Source organism: Pleurodeles waltl, chromosome 8 (genome assembly GCF_031143425.1).
Source record: "Pleurodeles waltl isolate 20211129_DDA chromosome 8, aPleWal1.hap1.20221129, whole genome shotgun sequence".
NCBI classification, from domain to species: domain Eukaryota; kingdom Metazoa; phylum Chordata; class Amphibia; order Caudata; family Salamandridae; genus Pleurodeles; species Pleurodeles waltl.
In genome coordinates, this window is record NC_090447.1 from 694,099,794 (window position 1) to 694,114,050 (window position 14,257).

Here is a 14,257-nt window from a genome sequence, read left to right on the forward strand (position 1 = left end):
AAGAGGGTTTGCCTTGTGAGGTAGATGGCTCGGATGGTTGGGGTCTGAAGCCTCCCCTATATTGAGGCTTTCGAAATGAGCCTCTGTATTGAGATGAATAAAGTGCACCCATAGCCTTGGCAGTGTCGGCGTCTTTTTTTATTTTGTCGATGGCTGTGTCAACCTGTGTGCCGAATAACTGTTGTTGATTAAGAGGCATGTTGAGGACAGCCTGCTGGATTTCAGGTTTAAATCCTGATGACCTAAGCCATGCATGTTGCCTAATGGTGACAGCCGTATTAATAGTTCTTGCGGCTGTATCTGTGGAGTCTAGCGCCAACCTTATTTGGTTATTTGTGATTGCTTGTCCCTCCTCCACTACCTGCTGGGCTCTCTTCTGTTGGTCATTGGGGAGATACTGAATAATGTCCTTCATCTCATCCCAGTGAGACCTGTCATATCTGGCTAGTAGGGCCTGCGAATTGGCTATACGCCACTGATTGGCTGCCTGTGATGCCACCCTTTTCCCTGCAGCATCGAATTTCTTGCTTTCTTTATCTGGAGAGGGTGCATCTCCATAGGACTGTGAATTAGCCCTTTTCCTTGCTGCGCTGACCACTATGGAATCTGGGGGTAGCTGTTGTGTAATAAAAATGGGGTCTGAAGGTGGTGGCTTATATTTTTTCTCTACCCTTGGAGTTATAGCCCTTCCCTTAACTGGTTCCTGGAAGATTTGCTGCACATGTTTTAGCATGCCAGGAAGCATGGGTACACTTTGGTATGTGGCGTGAGTTGAGGACAATGTGTTAAATAAGAAGTCGTCTTTCAGAGGTTCAGTGTGCATGGCACGTTGTGAAATGCCGCTGCCCTGGCTAGAACCTGTGTATATGAGGTGCTATCCTCAGGTGGTGATGGCTTTGATGGATAGCACTCTGGACTATTGTCTGAGACTGGATAATTATAGAGATCCCATGGATCCGTGTCATGTTGTGACTGCATAGTGTGTGATGGAGACTGTGCAGTGAGTGTAGCAGGCAGGGAGACAGTTAGTTGAAGAGAATGAGGAGGAGACTGTTGAGGTGAAAACTGAGGAGGCAGAGATTTTTCTCTTGTTTATGGCACTTTAGCCGTTGGCTGGTCAGTGTCCAAATGTCCATGGAAGGCCAGTTTCCTCTTTGTTCTGAGAGGAGGTGCTGTGAGGATTTTTCCTGTCTCTTTGTGGATTTGTATCCTGGCCTGTCTTTCATCGAAATCCTCCATTTGTGTCAATTCCTCATCAAATCTATGGCTTTCTTTCAATTGTTTTGAAAGTCCATGCTCCTCTGTGTAGGTATGCTTTTTCGGCGCCGAAGACGTTTTTTTCTGCACCGACGGGCCTGGAGTACTTGTTGACCTCGGGGAAAGTGACTTTCGGGGTTTCGTCTCGATGGGTCGGTGCCTTATAATTTCTGAGCCTGTGCCTCGTCTCTAGTACGAAGGCTTTGTTGTTGGCGTGGCCTTTTTCGGTGCCGAAGATGTTGCTTGGTCACCGGTAGCTTTCTTACGGGTGGAGCCATGGCCTTCTGGCAGCGGCTTCCCCAAGGCCTTGTATTTGGGCTTGGATTGGGTCTGGGCAAGCATACTCACGTGCAAGGCCCGCTGTTATTGGTCGGTTGATGTCGGACTCTTGTTCGGAATCGGACCTCCAAACGGAGACGGCGGTGTGGATCATCTCCTCCTCTTCTGCATCGAGGCCTTCGGTGCTTGTGGACGCCATCTCTAATCTTCACGCTCTTCGGTCTCTTAGAGTCTTTTTCGAGCGGAAGGATCTACAGGCTTTGCAGGTATCCTCTCGATGATCTGGAGATAAACACAGGTTACAAACCAGAGGTTGATCAGTGTAGGGATACTTGGCGTGGCACAGAGGGCAGAATTTAAACGGGGTCCGGTCCATGAGGCTTCGACAATACTTTTGGGTTGGGCCGACTAGGCCCAAGTTGGGTGTCCCAAAGGGCAAGTAGAGATCTGTATCCGCCGGTAACGAGGTGTCCATGATGGATGAAACGCGATCGAAAACAATACCTACGAATTTAGAGGGTTTGTAAGATTTTTCCGACTCGAACAACCGGAGTGAAGAGGAACACGTCCTAACCCGATGGCGGAAAAAACACAATCTAAGATAGAGTTGATGCCCATGCGCAATGGAGCCAAAAAGGAGGAGTCACTCGATCCTGTGACTCGAAAAGACTTCTTCGAAGAAAAACAACTTGTAAAACTCCAAGCCCAACACTAGATGACAAGACCTGTGCACAGCATGTGTATCTGCAGCTACACATGCCATCGAAGAGAGGGAGAGGGAGAGGGAGAGAGAAAGGAATATGTCCATGCAATGTATATACCTATTTACATAAATATAGTACCACAACGGCTACAGGCTTCCGGGGAGGAGGAAGGGTGCATGTTAATCTGCAGCACAACATGCCACGAACAAATGTCTATTGGGTAAGTAACATTTTTCCATTCAATGGCATGTGTAGCTGCAGATACACATGCTTTGCATATACTCAAAAGCCGTCCCCTCCCAAAATAAGCGTGGCTAGCCTGTAGGAGTTGGAGTAGTTTGAAATAGTGTTTTAAGCACTGCTTGTTCAACATTTGCTTTTAGCGAGATAAGACATCCACAGTAGTGTTTAGTAAATGTGTGTGATGTGGACCATGTGGCTGCTTTACATATATCTGCCATTGGTATATTTCCTAAGAATGCCATTGAAGCTCCTTGGTCTCTAGTAGAATGTGCTTTACGAGTTACAACTGCCTTTTAGCCTTCGTTTGAATACATTTTACTATCCACCTGGGTAATCCTTGTTTTGAAACAGGATTACTCTTATGAGGTTGTTGAAAAGCCACAAAGAGTTGTTTAGATTTCCTGAAATTTTTTGCTCTGTCTACATAATACATGAGAGGTCTTTTAACATCAAGGGCGTGAACAGCTCTTTCAGCAACTGAATCTGGCTGTGGAAAGAAGACTGGCAATTCCACTGATTGATGGATGTGAAATGGTGAAACTACTTTAGGTAGGAATTTTGGGTTTGTCCAAAGTACTATTTTATTTTTGTGAATTTGGAAGAAAGTTTCTTCTGAAGTGAATGCCTGAATTTCACTAACTCTCCTTAAGGAAGTAGTTGCTACTAGGAAAGCAACCTTCCATGACAGAAATCGGTGAGTTCAAGAATGCATGGGTTCAAATGGTGGACCCATAAGCCTTGTGAGTACGATATTAAGATTCTAGGCCGGAGCTGGTGTAGCTCTAGGTGGAATCATTTTTTTAAGGCCTTCCATAAAATGTTTTATAACAGGAATCTTAAACAGACAAGTATGCTGTCTGTTTTGGAGGTAAGCAGCTATTGCTGTTAAATGAATTTGAATAGAAGAATATGCAAGATTTACTTTTTGTGAATGAAACAAATAGCAGACAATATCTTGTACTGATGCTTTAAGTGGATTAATGTTTTTGGGTTGACAGTAATATACAAAATATTTCCATTAGCTGCATAACACTGTCTAGTTGTAGGTTTGCGTGCTTCCTTTAGAGTATCCATACATTCAGATGGAAGCTGTAGATATCCAAATTCTATGACCTCAGGAGCCAAATCGCCAGGTTGAGCATATTGGTACTGGGATGCCTGATTTGTCTTTTGTTCTGAGTCAATAGGTCCGGACTGTTTGGAAGCTTGTGATATGGTACTACAGACAGATCCAACAGTGTTGTGTACCAGTGTTGACGTGCCCACGTGGGAGCTATGAGTATGATACTGAGGGAGGTGTGCCGAATCTTGTTGACCAGAAATGGAATTAGTGGGAGAGGGGGAAAAGCATAAGCAAATATCCCTGACTAATTGATCCCTAGAGCATTGCCCTTGGATTGAGGGTGTGGGTACCTTGATGCGAAGTTTGGGCATTTTGCGTTTTCACTTGTGGTAAAGAGGTCTGTGTCTGAGGTTCCCCATATTCCAAAGTATTGTTGAATCACCTGTGGGTGAATCTCCAATTCGTGTATTTGTTGCTGCATCCTGCTTAAGAGGTCCGCTTGTTGGTTGTGTATCCCTGGGATATACTCTGCTAGAAGTTTAATGTGATTGTGAATTGCCCATTTCCAAATTGTTTGTGCTAGAAGGGACAATTGAGATGAGTGTTTTACAGATAATACATTGTGGTCCTGTTGTCTGTCCTTATTAACAATGTTTTGTGTGTGATCTGTAGTCGGAAAGCTTTGAGTCCTAGGAACACGGCTAGCAATTCCAAATGGTTTATGTGATAGGTTTGTTGAATTGAGTCCCATTCCCCTTGTATGGTAACGTTGTTTAGATGGGCTCCCCAACCTATCATTGATGCATCGATTGTAGTTATGGACTGTGGCACACGCTTCTGAAATGGCAGCCCTTTTAATAAATTGGTATGATTCCACCATTTCAGAGACTGGTAAGCTTGGCGGTCCAACAACACTAAATCATGAAGCCGACCCTGTGCTTGAGACCATTGTTGCGAAAGACACTGTTGTAGCGGTCTCATTATTAGACGTGCATTAGGTACTATTGCTATACATGATGCCATCATTCCCAGAAGTTTCATTATGAAAATAAAATCACTGTGTAATTATGATTGTATTGTAGTTGAGATATGAGATTGTGGAAAGGTTGAATTCTCAGTGGGTTTGGGTATGCTAATGCTGATTGAGCATTCAGAATTCTCCCTAGATACAGTTGTATTCGTGCAGGTTGCAGATGAGGTTTTTGGTAATTGATTGTGAATTCTAGGCTGTGTAGGATGTCTACTGTGTACTGTGTGTGTGTTGACAGGTTTGAATGGTGCTGGCTTTTATAAGCTAGTTGTCCAGTTAGGAAAAAACATGTATAGGTATGCTGCGACCACTGCGAGGCACTTGGTGAATACCCTTGGTGCTGTTGTTATTCCAAAGCGTACTACTTTGAACTGAGAGTGCTTGTCTGCTATCACAAATGTGCGATGTGCTGGATGTATAAGAATGTGGAAGTAAGCATCTTTTAACCCCTCAAGTGCCTGGGATGAGGTAGTTACATCCGCTACTATGGCTACTAGCCAGTCTGTGCCCGTCCGCGCCTGGACCGCGCCCAGCGCCACCCCCCCTGGTCCTCACGCCCCCGCAACTCCTGCTTCCGATACTCAGCCAGCGATCTCCTAGCCCTCAACCCTGGCCCCTCCACAGAGTGCTTCCTGGCCACCCCGAAGCACACCAAAGGACCTTTCTCCTGCCGCACCTGCAACTTCTCCTGCAACAGAACAACGAAGCCAGCAACAACCAACACAAACCACCTGCACTGCATCCTCCTCAACACACGCTCCGCACGAAAACACGCCATCGAGCTCTGGGACTTGCTCGACACCACCGCCCCAGACGTGGCCTTCCTGACCGAAACCTGGTGGAACGACTCTTCGGCCCCTGACATCGCCATCGCCATACCGGACGGATACAAGATCACCAGAAGAGATCGAACCAACGGAATCGGAGGAGGGATAGCCATCGCCCACAAATCTTCCCTCAAGATCCACACCCACACAGACGACACTCTCAAGACAGCCGAACACCTCCACTTCCAGATTCACACGGACCCCAACACTACCCTCAGAGGAACCCTCATATACCGCCCTCCAGGACAAAGAGCCCCCTTCAGCGACACCGTCTACGACCTCGCAAGCACCCACGCCCTCGCCTCTCCCGACTACATCCTCCTGGGAGACCTAAACTTCCACCTGGAAAACAACAACGACGCCAACTCCGCATCACTGACCACCAACCTCTCCAACCTCGGACTCCGACAACTGGTCAACACCCCCACCCACATCGCCAGACACACACTTGACCCCCTCTTCACCTCAAGCAACCACATCTCTTTCAGCCACACCTCCGAACTCCACTGGACCGACCATCACTGCGTCCATTTTACCCCCAAGAAAAACACAGAACACCACCGCATCCCTCTACCGCCTCACCGCCGCTGGGGAAAAGTCACCGAAGACCAACTAACCAGCACCCTCGTCAAAAACCCACCACCCGACCCCACCGACCCGACCGCCGCCGCCGCCATCAACCTCCATCAATGGATCCTCGACTGCGCCAACACCTTAGCTCCACTCAAGAAACCCACCGCCAACCAAGAAAAGAAAAAAACAGCCTGGTTCACAGACGAACTGACCACCTCCAAACGCACCTGCCAGAAACTCAAGAAGAAATGGATCCTCGAGTGCACACCCGACAACCTTGCTACCCTCAAGGACGCCAACCGTGATCACCACCAACGGATCCGACTCGCCAAGCGCGCCCACTTCACAGAACGCCTCAACAACAACGCCCACGACTGTAAAGAACTCTTCGGCATCGTGAAGGAACTCTCCAACCCTAACGCCAACATCAACGACGTCCCTCCCTCCCAAAAACTCTGCGACGACCTCTCCACCTTCTTCCACCAGAAAATCACAGCCATCCACGACAGCTTCAACACCACACCTCCGCCAGACCCCACCCCCGACGACTCCTCCCACGCCTACCGCCTCAACGCCTGGACCCAAGTAGACGACGCCGGAACCCTCACAACAATGAATTCCATCCACTCAGGCTCTCCCACGGACCCGTGCCCACATCACGTATTCAACAAAGCCGACGCCATCATCGCCCCCAAACTCCGCAAGATCATCAACCTCTCCTTCAACACCGCCACCTTCCCGGACAGCTGGAAGCACGCAGAAATCCAACCCCTCCTCAAGAAACCCAAGGCTGACCCCAACGATCTCAAAAACTTCCAACCGATCTCTCTCCTCCCTTTTCCAGCGAAAGTCATCGAGAAGATTGTCAACGCACAGCTCGCCCACTTCCTAGAAGACAACTCCATCCTAGACCCCTCTCAATCTGGATTCAGACGAAACCACAGCACTGAGACCGCACTCCTCGCCGCCACAGATGACATCAGACAACAAATGGACAACGGCGAAACCTCAGCCCTCATCCTCCTCGACCTATCAGCCGCCTTCGACACAGTATGCCACCGCACCCTACTAACCCGTCTCCAAGAAGCCGGCATCCAAGACAAAGCCCTCAACTGGATCTCATCCTTCCTCTCCGACAGAACCCAGAGAGTCCGACTCTCCCCTTTCCGCTCCAAAGCCACCAACCTCATCTGCGGCGTCCCCCAAGGCTCCTCTCTTAGCCCAACGCTGTTCAACGTCTACATGGCCCACCTCGCACAACTGGCCCGTCAACACAACCTCAGCATCATCTCCTACGCCGACGACACCCAGCTCGTCCTCTCCCTGACCAAAGACCCGCTCACCGCCAAAACCAACCTCCACGAGGGACTGAAATCCATCGCAGAGTGGATGAACAACAGCTGCCTGAAGCTCAACTCCGACAAGACGGAAGTCGTCATCCTCGGACGCACCCCCTCGGCCTGGAACGACTCCTGGTGGCCCACAGCCCTCTGCCCCCCACCCACCCCTGCCAGCCACGCAAGAAACCTCGGCTTCATCCTCGACTCCGCTCTCACCATGTCCAAACAGGTCAACGCCGTCTCCTCCTCCTGTTTCAACACCCTCTGCATGCTCCGCAGGATCTTCAAGTGGATTCCAACAGGAACCAGAAAGACGGTTACTCAAGCCCTCGTCAGTAGCAGACTTGACTACGGCAACGCACTCTACACAGGCATCCCAACTAAAGACATCAAACAACACCAGAGCATCCAGAACGCATCCGCCCGCCTGATCCTCGACATACCCCGCCGATGTCACATCTCCCCCCACCTGGTGGACCTCCACTGGCTCCCCGTGGATAAAAAGGATCACCTTCAAACTCCTCACCCACGCTCACAAGGCGCTACACAACACCAGACTCAACTTCTACGCCCCCACACGTCATCTCCGCTCTGCCAACCTCGCCCTCGCCATCGTCCCCCGAATCCAGCGCAAGACCTCTGGCGGCAGATCCTTCTCCTTCCTCGCCGCCAAGACCTGGAACTCCCTCCCCACCTCACTACGCCAGACCCAGGACCTCCTCACCTTCAGGAGACTCCTCAAGACTTGGCTCTTCGAACGCTAGCAGCACCCCCCCCCCCCCCCCCCCCCAGCGCCTCGAAACCCTGACGGGTACATAGTGCGCTTTATAAATTCTCTGATTGATTGATTGATTGGCTCTCAGGCGCCAGGGACGTAACCACCTCGTCCTCACATGGGCCCTCGGGGTAGTGCTAGCGCTCCCCCCAGTGCCTGGCACCCCCATCCCCTAGGCAGGGACGGAAGGGGAATCGCTTGACTGAGAAGCCAAAATCCACAGCTAGGCACTTTGCAAAAAACAGGTCAGTTTTCTTTGGAAAAATGTGATGTGTCCATGTTGTGTTTTGGGGCATTTCCTGTCGCAGGCACTAGGCCTACCCACACAAGTGAGGTACCATTTTTATCAGGAGATTTGGGGGAACGCTGGGTGGAAGGAAGTTTGTGGCTCCTCTCAGATTCCAGAACTTTCTGTCACCGAAATGTGAGGAAAAATAGTTTTTGGGGCCAAATTTTGAGGTTTGCAAAGGATTCTGGGTAACAAAACCTGGTGAGAGCCCCCCAAGTCATTCCCCTAGGTGTCTAGTTTAAAAAAATGCACAGGTTTGGTAGGTTTTCCTAGGTGCTGGCTGAGCTAGAGATCAAAATCCACAGCTAGGCACTTTCCAAAAAACACATCCGTTTTCAAAGTCAAAATGTGATGTGTTCATGTTGCGTTTGCAGTCGCAGGCATTAGGCCTACCCACACAAGTGAGGTACCATTTTTATCGGGAGAACAGAATAGCAGAACAAGCGTTATTGCCCCTTGTCTTTCTCTACATTTCATCCTTCCAAATGTAAGACAGTGTGTAAACAAGACGTCTATTTGAAAAATGCCTTGTAATTCACATGCTAGTATGGGGACCACAGAATTCAGAGATGTGCAAATAACCACTGCTTCTCAACACCTTATCTTGTGCCAATTTTAGGAAATACAAAGGTTTTCTTGATACCTATTTTTCACTCTTTATATTTCACCAAATGAATTGCTGTATACCCGGTATAGAATGAAAACCCATTGCAAAGTGCAGCTCATTTATTGGCTCTGGGTACCTGGGGTTCTTGATGAACCTAAAATCCCTGTATAGCCAACAACCAGAAGTGTCCAGCAGACGTAACTGTATATTGCTTTCAAAAATCTGACATCGCAGGAAAAGGTTACAGAGCAAAACGTGAAGAGAAATGGCAGTTTTTTTTACCTCAATTTCAAGATTTTTTTTATTTTAGCTGTTATGTTTCTGTGGGAAAACCTTGTAGGATCTACACAAATGCCCCCTTGCTGAATTCAGAATTTGGTCTACTTTTTAGAAATACTTTGCTTTCCGGGATCAAGCATTGGTTTCACACCCATTTCTGTCACCAACTGGAAGGAGGCTAAAAGCACAAAAATAGTAAAAATGGGGTATGTCCCAGTAAAATGTCAAAATTGTGTTGAAAAATGTGGTTTTCTGATTCAAGACTGTCTGTTCCTGAAACTTGGGAAGCTGGTGATTTTAGCATTGCAAACCCTTCAGGGAAAAAACCACAAGCCTTCTTCTGCAGCCCTTTTTTCCAATTTGTTTTAAAAAAAACTAAATTTTCGCTGTATTTTGGCTAATTTCTTGGTCTCCTTCAGGGGAACCCACAAACTCTGGGTACCTCTAGAATCCCTAGGATGTTGGAAAAAAAGGACGCAAATGTGGCGTGGGTAGCTTATGTGGACAAAGAGGCATGAGGGCCTAAGCACAAACTGCTCCAAATAGCCAAAAAAAGGCATGGCCTGAGGGGGAAAAGGCCTTGCAGCGAAGGGGTTAAATCTAATACTGGGCATCATTAGGGGAATGATGTCCTGTAAAGTGACCATGTGGAATTGCTCTGACAGAATGTACTGATTGAAGAGTCTGAGATCAAAGATTGGTCTGAGATTACCATCCTTCTTTGGTATGAGGATGTATAGGGAATATACTCCTGCCCCTTGTTGGAATATAGGTACCATCTCTATGGCACCTTTGAGTAGAAGTGACTGTACTTCTTCTTTTAATAAATTTAGATGTAGAGAAAGTCTGTGTGAGCGAGGGGGAATTTTTGGTGGAGCAGAGAGGAGTTCTAGGCAATAACCATTTTGGTTCATTGATAGCACCCATTGATCTGTTGTAATGTTGTGCCATTGTTGGTAGAAATCTTCTAGTCTTCAACCCACAGGAGATGTATGCTCTGTGGGGATGTGTAAAAAGTCACTGTTTGGTTGAGGTTAAGGAACCTCTTGGGGTGGTTGATTTACCCTTACCTCTAAAGTTGTTTCCTCTGAAAGAGCCTCTGTTGTACAAATGTGCCCCTTGTTTCTGTTGGGATGTGGATGGTTCTGAGGTTGATGGTTTAAAGCCAACTTTAAACTGGGGCCTACAAAAAGTTCCCCACATATGAGTAGTGTAAAGGGCACCAATAGCTTTAGCTGTATCAGAGTCTTTTTTCAGCTTTTCTATGGTGATATCTACTTCAGGGCCAAATAAGTATTGCTTATCAAAAGGCATATTTAACATCGCCTGTTGTATTTCTGGTTTGAACCCTGAAGTTCTTAACCATGTGTGCCTTCCAATAATCACACTGGAATTGATACCCCTTGCTGCTGTTTGTGCTGCGTTTATTGCAGATCTGATTTGATTATTAGAGATAGCTTGCCCCTCTGTTACTATCTCCTGTCCCCTTTTATGGTGTTAGGTACTGCAAGAACGTCTCCATTTCATCCCAATGAGCTCTGTCTTATCTTGCTAACAGTGCTTGAGAATGTGCAATTCTCCAGCAATTAGCAGCTTGAGTTGCTACCCTTTTCCCAGCTGCGTCAAATTTACGACTCTCCTTGTCTGGGGAGGTGCATCTCCTGTGGATTGACTATTTGCCCTTTCCCTTGCTGCACCGACAACTGTAGAGTCAGGTGGTAATTGGGCTCTAATAAAAAGTGGATCTGAAGGTGGAGGCTTATACTTTTTGTCTACCCTTGGTGTGATGATTCTAGACTTCACTGGCTCTTTGAAAATGTCCTCTGCATGTTTAAGCATGCCTGGGAACATAGGTAGACATTGATACTCTTTGTGAGTAGATGTTAATGTATTAAATAAGACGTCATCTTCAATGGGATCTGTATGCAACTGCACGTTGTGATATGCAGTTGCCCTAGCTATCACCTGATTGTATGCAGTGGTATCTTCAGGTGGAGATGGCCTAGCAGGGTATAAATCAAGATCATTAGAAGGTATGGGATTTGAATCATACAAGTCCCATGGATCTATTTCCTGGTAAGTATCATCTTAATCTTCCCCATGTGTTGAGCTAGGGGATTGTGAGGAAAATGGTGTAGGTCTAGGTGGTGGATTATATGGTGATGGAGAAGCAGGAAGTAAAGGAGAATGTGGTGGTGAAAGCTGTTGTAGCGCCTTTGGTTTCTCCTTTTGCTTAAATATTTTAGCAGGAGGAAGCTCTGCTTCTACAGTCTCTTGGAAAGTCAATTTTCTCTTTGTTGTAGGAGGAGATGCAGTAATTCCTCCTGTTTCCTTGTAGATATGGATTTGGCGCTGTTTAGCGTTCATTATTTACAGTATGGGCCTTATTTCAGAAGACTCCTCAGTAGTTGGAGCATATTTTCCACCCACAGGTTTCAGCTCCGAAAGTTTGGAAACCAAACGTTTTAGTCAGGCCGAAAATGTCAGCTCCGAAATCGATGGCAGTTTTTCCAGCTCCGAAGTGGAAATCTCTGATTTTCAGCTCTGTCCTGAAACAGGTATGCCATGCTGTTTGATCGGCACCAAATGCACTTTGGTCTTCAGTTTCGGTGTCGAACCCGAGGGTTGGTCATCTGACTGTGTTTTCGGAAGAAAAACAACTTGTAACACTCCGAGCCCAACACTAGATGGCGGACTTATTCAAAGCATGTGTATCTGCAGCTACACATTCAATCGAACATTTATATACCACAATAAATAACCAGAGGAATGTATACATTCCATATTCAAGTTAATAAAAAAAAGTCTTACAATGTGCATGCCTTAATAGACAGGTGAGATTCAATGCATACTGTGTGATTACCCGATGCATGCCCGGTGTGAGTCACTCAAACAGTGGAAACATTTATGTTCAACTTAGTAGAGGAGGATTGAACCAAAAGGCTTTCCAGTGAAGGGTCTGATGACAAGACTTTAGGGTCACACTGGGCAGATCATTGCCATTTATCTCTTCCCAAGTATCAAGGACAGGCGCTAATAGTTCCTTGTTGAAAGGTAGCAGAGGCTCTAAAACTGTAATGGAGTGCTGCAAGATCACAGTCAAAAATGTTAGATTTTGCTTCCATGGAGGGCAAAGTCAACTCCAAAGCTTCTGCTGCTTTTTGTACTACTGTACTGAACAAACAGGTTTCCTCAGATGCAATGCTACAGGGGTGAGGGGTACATCCTTCTTCAGAGATATCCAAACAACTTCAGAGTCAGATGGCATCTGGATCAGGGCCTTCAGAGTTGCCATGCCAACAACACTGGTTGCAACTTTGAGGGCGGCCCAGAGCAGAAAGAAGCAGTCCTGCAGAATTCCATAACATCTAGCCTGAAGGATACAAATGGCACAGAGTCAGCAGATTGTGTCAGAAATTCTTGCTTTATCTTTTCAACACAGGAATGCTCCAAAGACAAGGAGGAAGAACACAGTGACAGGAGGCAGGATTGCTTCACTGAGAAAGAGGATTACTCCCTTCCTAGGCTGTTTTTCATGCATTTTGAAGAATCTTCTGAGAGATCGATCCATGTTGGGAGACTTACCTGAAAGAGGAAGGGGAACGTACAGGGGCATCCCTGCCTGACTTGGATCAAATTACCTTGGTCTCCAGCTCCCTCTTGACCTTTGGGTGTAGTAAGGAAGAAGAAATATCAGGCAGAGGGGTCTTGATTGGATGCAATACACCACAAGCATATGTCAGGCAGGTCCGAACAGAACACCATTTTACAACATCTACAATGGGACATAGGACCTTCAATATTAGAAGACATCTGACCAAATCGCTGTCAAAAAGCTGTAGAATTAAGCCTGTGACTTCTACATTGATGAGTCATGCAACAGTAGCGGATGCCAGCATGCCAACTGGTATCTTAGATGTCGTCATATCTGGGGCAGATGGAGACATGGCTGAAGCAACATGGTGAGTGCTTCCTGGCAAGGCTATAGATCTACTTCTGGGAGAAAAGCTTCCAGATCTAATCAGGCACTAAGAGGATGTTCATTTATTAGGGAAGGAATGTGCAGCAAGATGTATGCATCAAAAGTAGAAGGGCAGAGGGAGGAACAAGTAAACAAAGGGTGAAGGAGATCTCAGCTGAATCCAAATGTTCTGTCGTAGGAGTGCAAGATAAACCAAGAAATGTGCAAAATAATTCTTCAGGATAAAAATGTAAATGCTGTGCTATATAACACTCAAATTTGGATCATGGACAGATGACTTAAGTGGCTCGAAGATAGTACTTTTTTGGCAAGAATCACTGCCCACTGCTAGAATAATGGCACTAAAGTAACCAGAACCGAAACTGGTAGCCTTTTACTTCTTCCATTTTTTGTCCATTTTCTCTTAAGGGCTTAAGACAGATAGTACTAAAGAAGTGTAAATATCTTCCTCTGACTCAATGATGCTGCTTGCATTTACTAGAAAGAGGTTTGGGTTCATATTTGTCAAATCATCCGCAGGTAACACCACTACCAAGATAGCACGACCCTTGAGGGAGTGATCGAAGGCAAAGCTTTGTTCAGATTCCATAAAAATGCCCGTGGGACTTAGCTTCTGGAACCTATGTACCACAGACTGCTCTAGGTCTGTCCAGTGGTGCTCAAATACACCCCAAGTACTCTTCGGTGTCACCACAAGACTTACAGATGCAACAGGTTGTGTGTTCCCATGACCAGGCTACAGAGGTTCCAAAAACGATGGCAGCAGCCCTCACATTGTTACACATTAGTTAATTAAAAAAGAGTACCAAGTCGAGTCCCAAAATCCCCTTCCCTACCCAAGCCAGGCTACATCCAGCCACAAAGTTGTCAGTGGTCTATCGTAGACAACCGTAAGTGTATTCCTGCACAGCAACTCTCCAAATGCAAGCCGTGTGTATACCAGCTATGGAGAAGAAACATAAGAACAGGACATATTGCTTCATGAGGGAGGTCAATCACCGAAGATGTA

The 14,257-nt window shown here is 46.8% G+C and overlaps 1 protein-coding gene across 2 annotated transcripts in view; it reads right to left on the minus strand.

Annotated features, from left to right (window-relative positions):
- Positions 1 to 14,257, minus strand: part of ZFX (zinc finger protein X-linked) — a 543,920-nt gene that overhangs the window by 407,597 nt on the left and 122,066 nt on the right. The window lies entirely within an intron of this gene.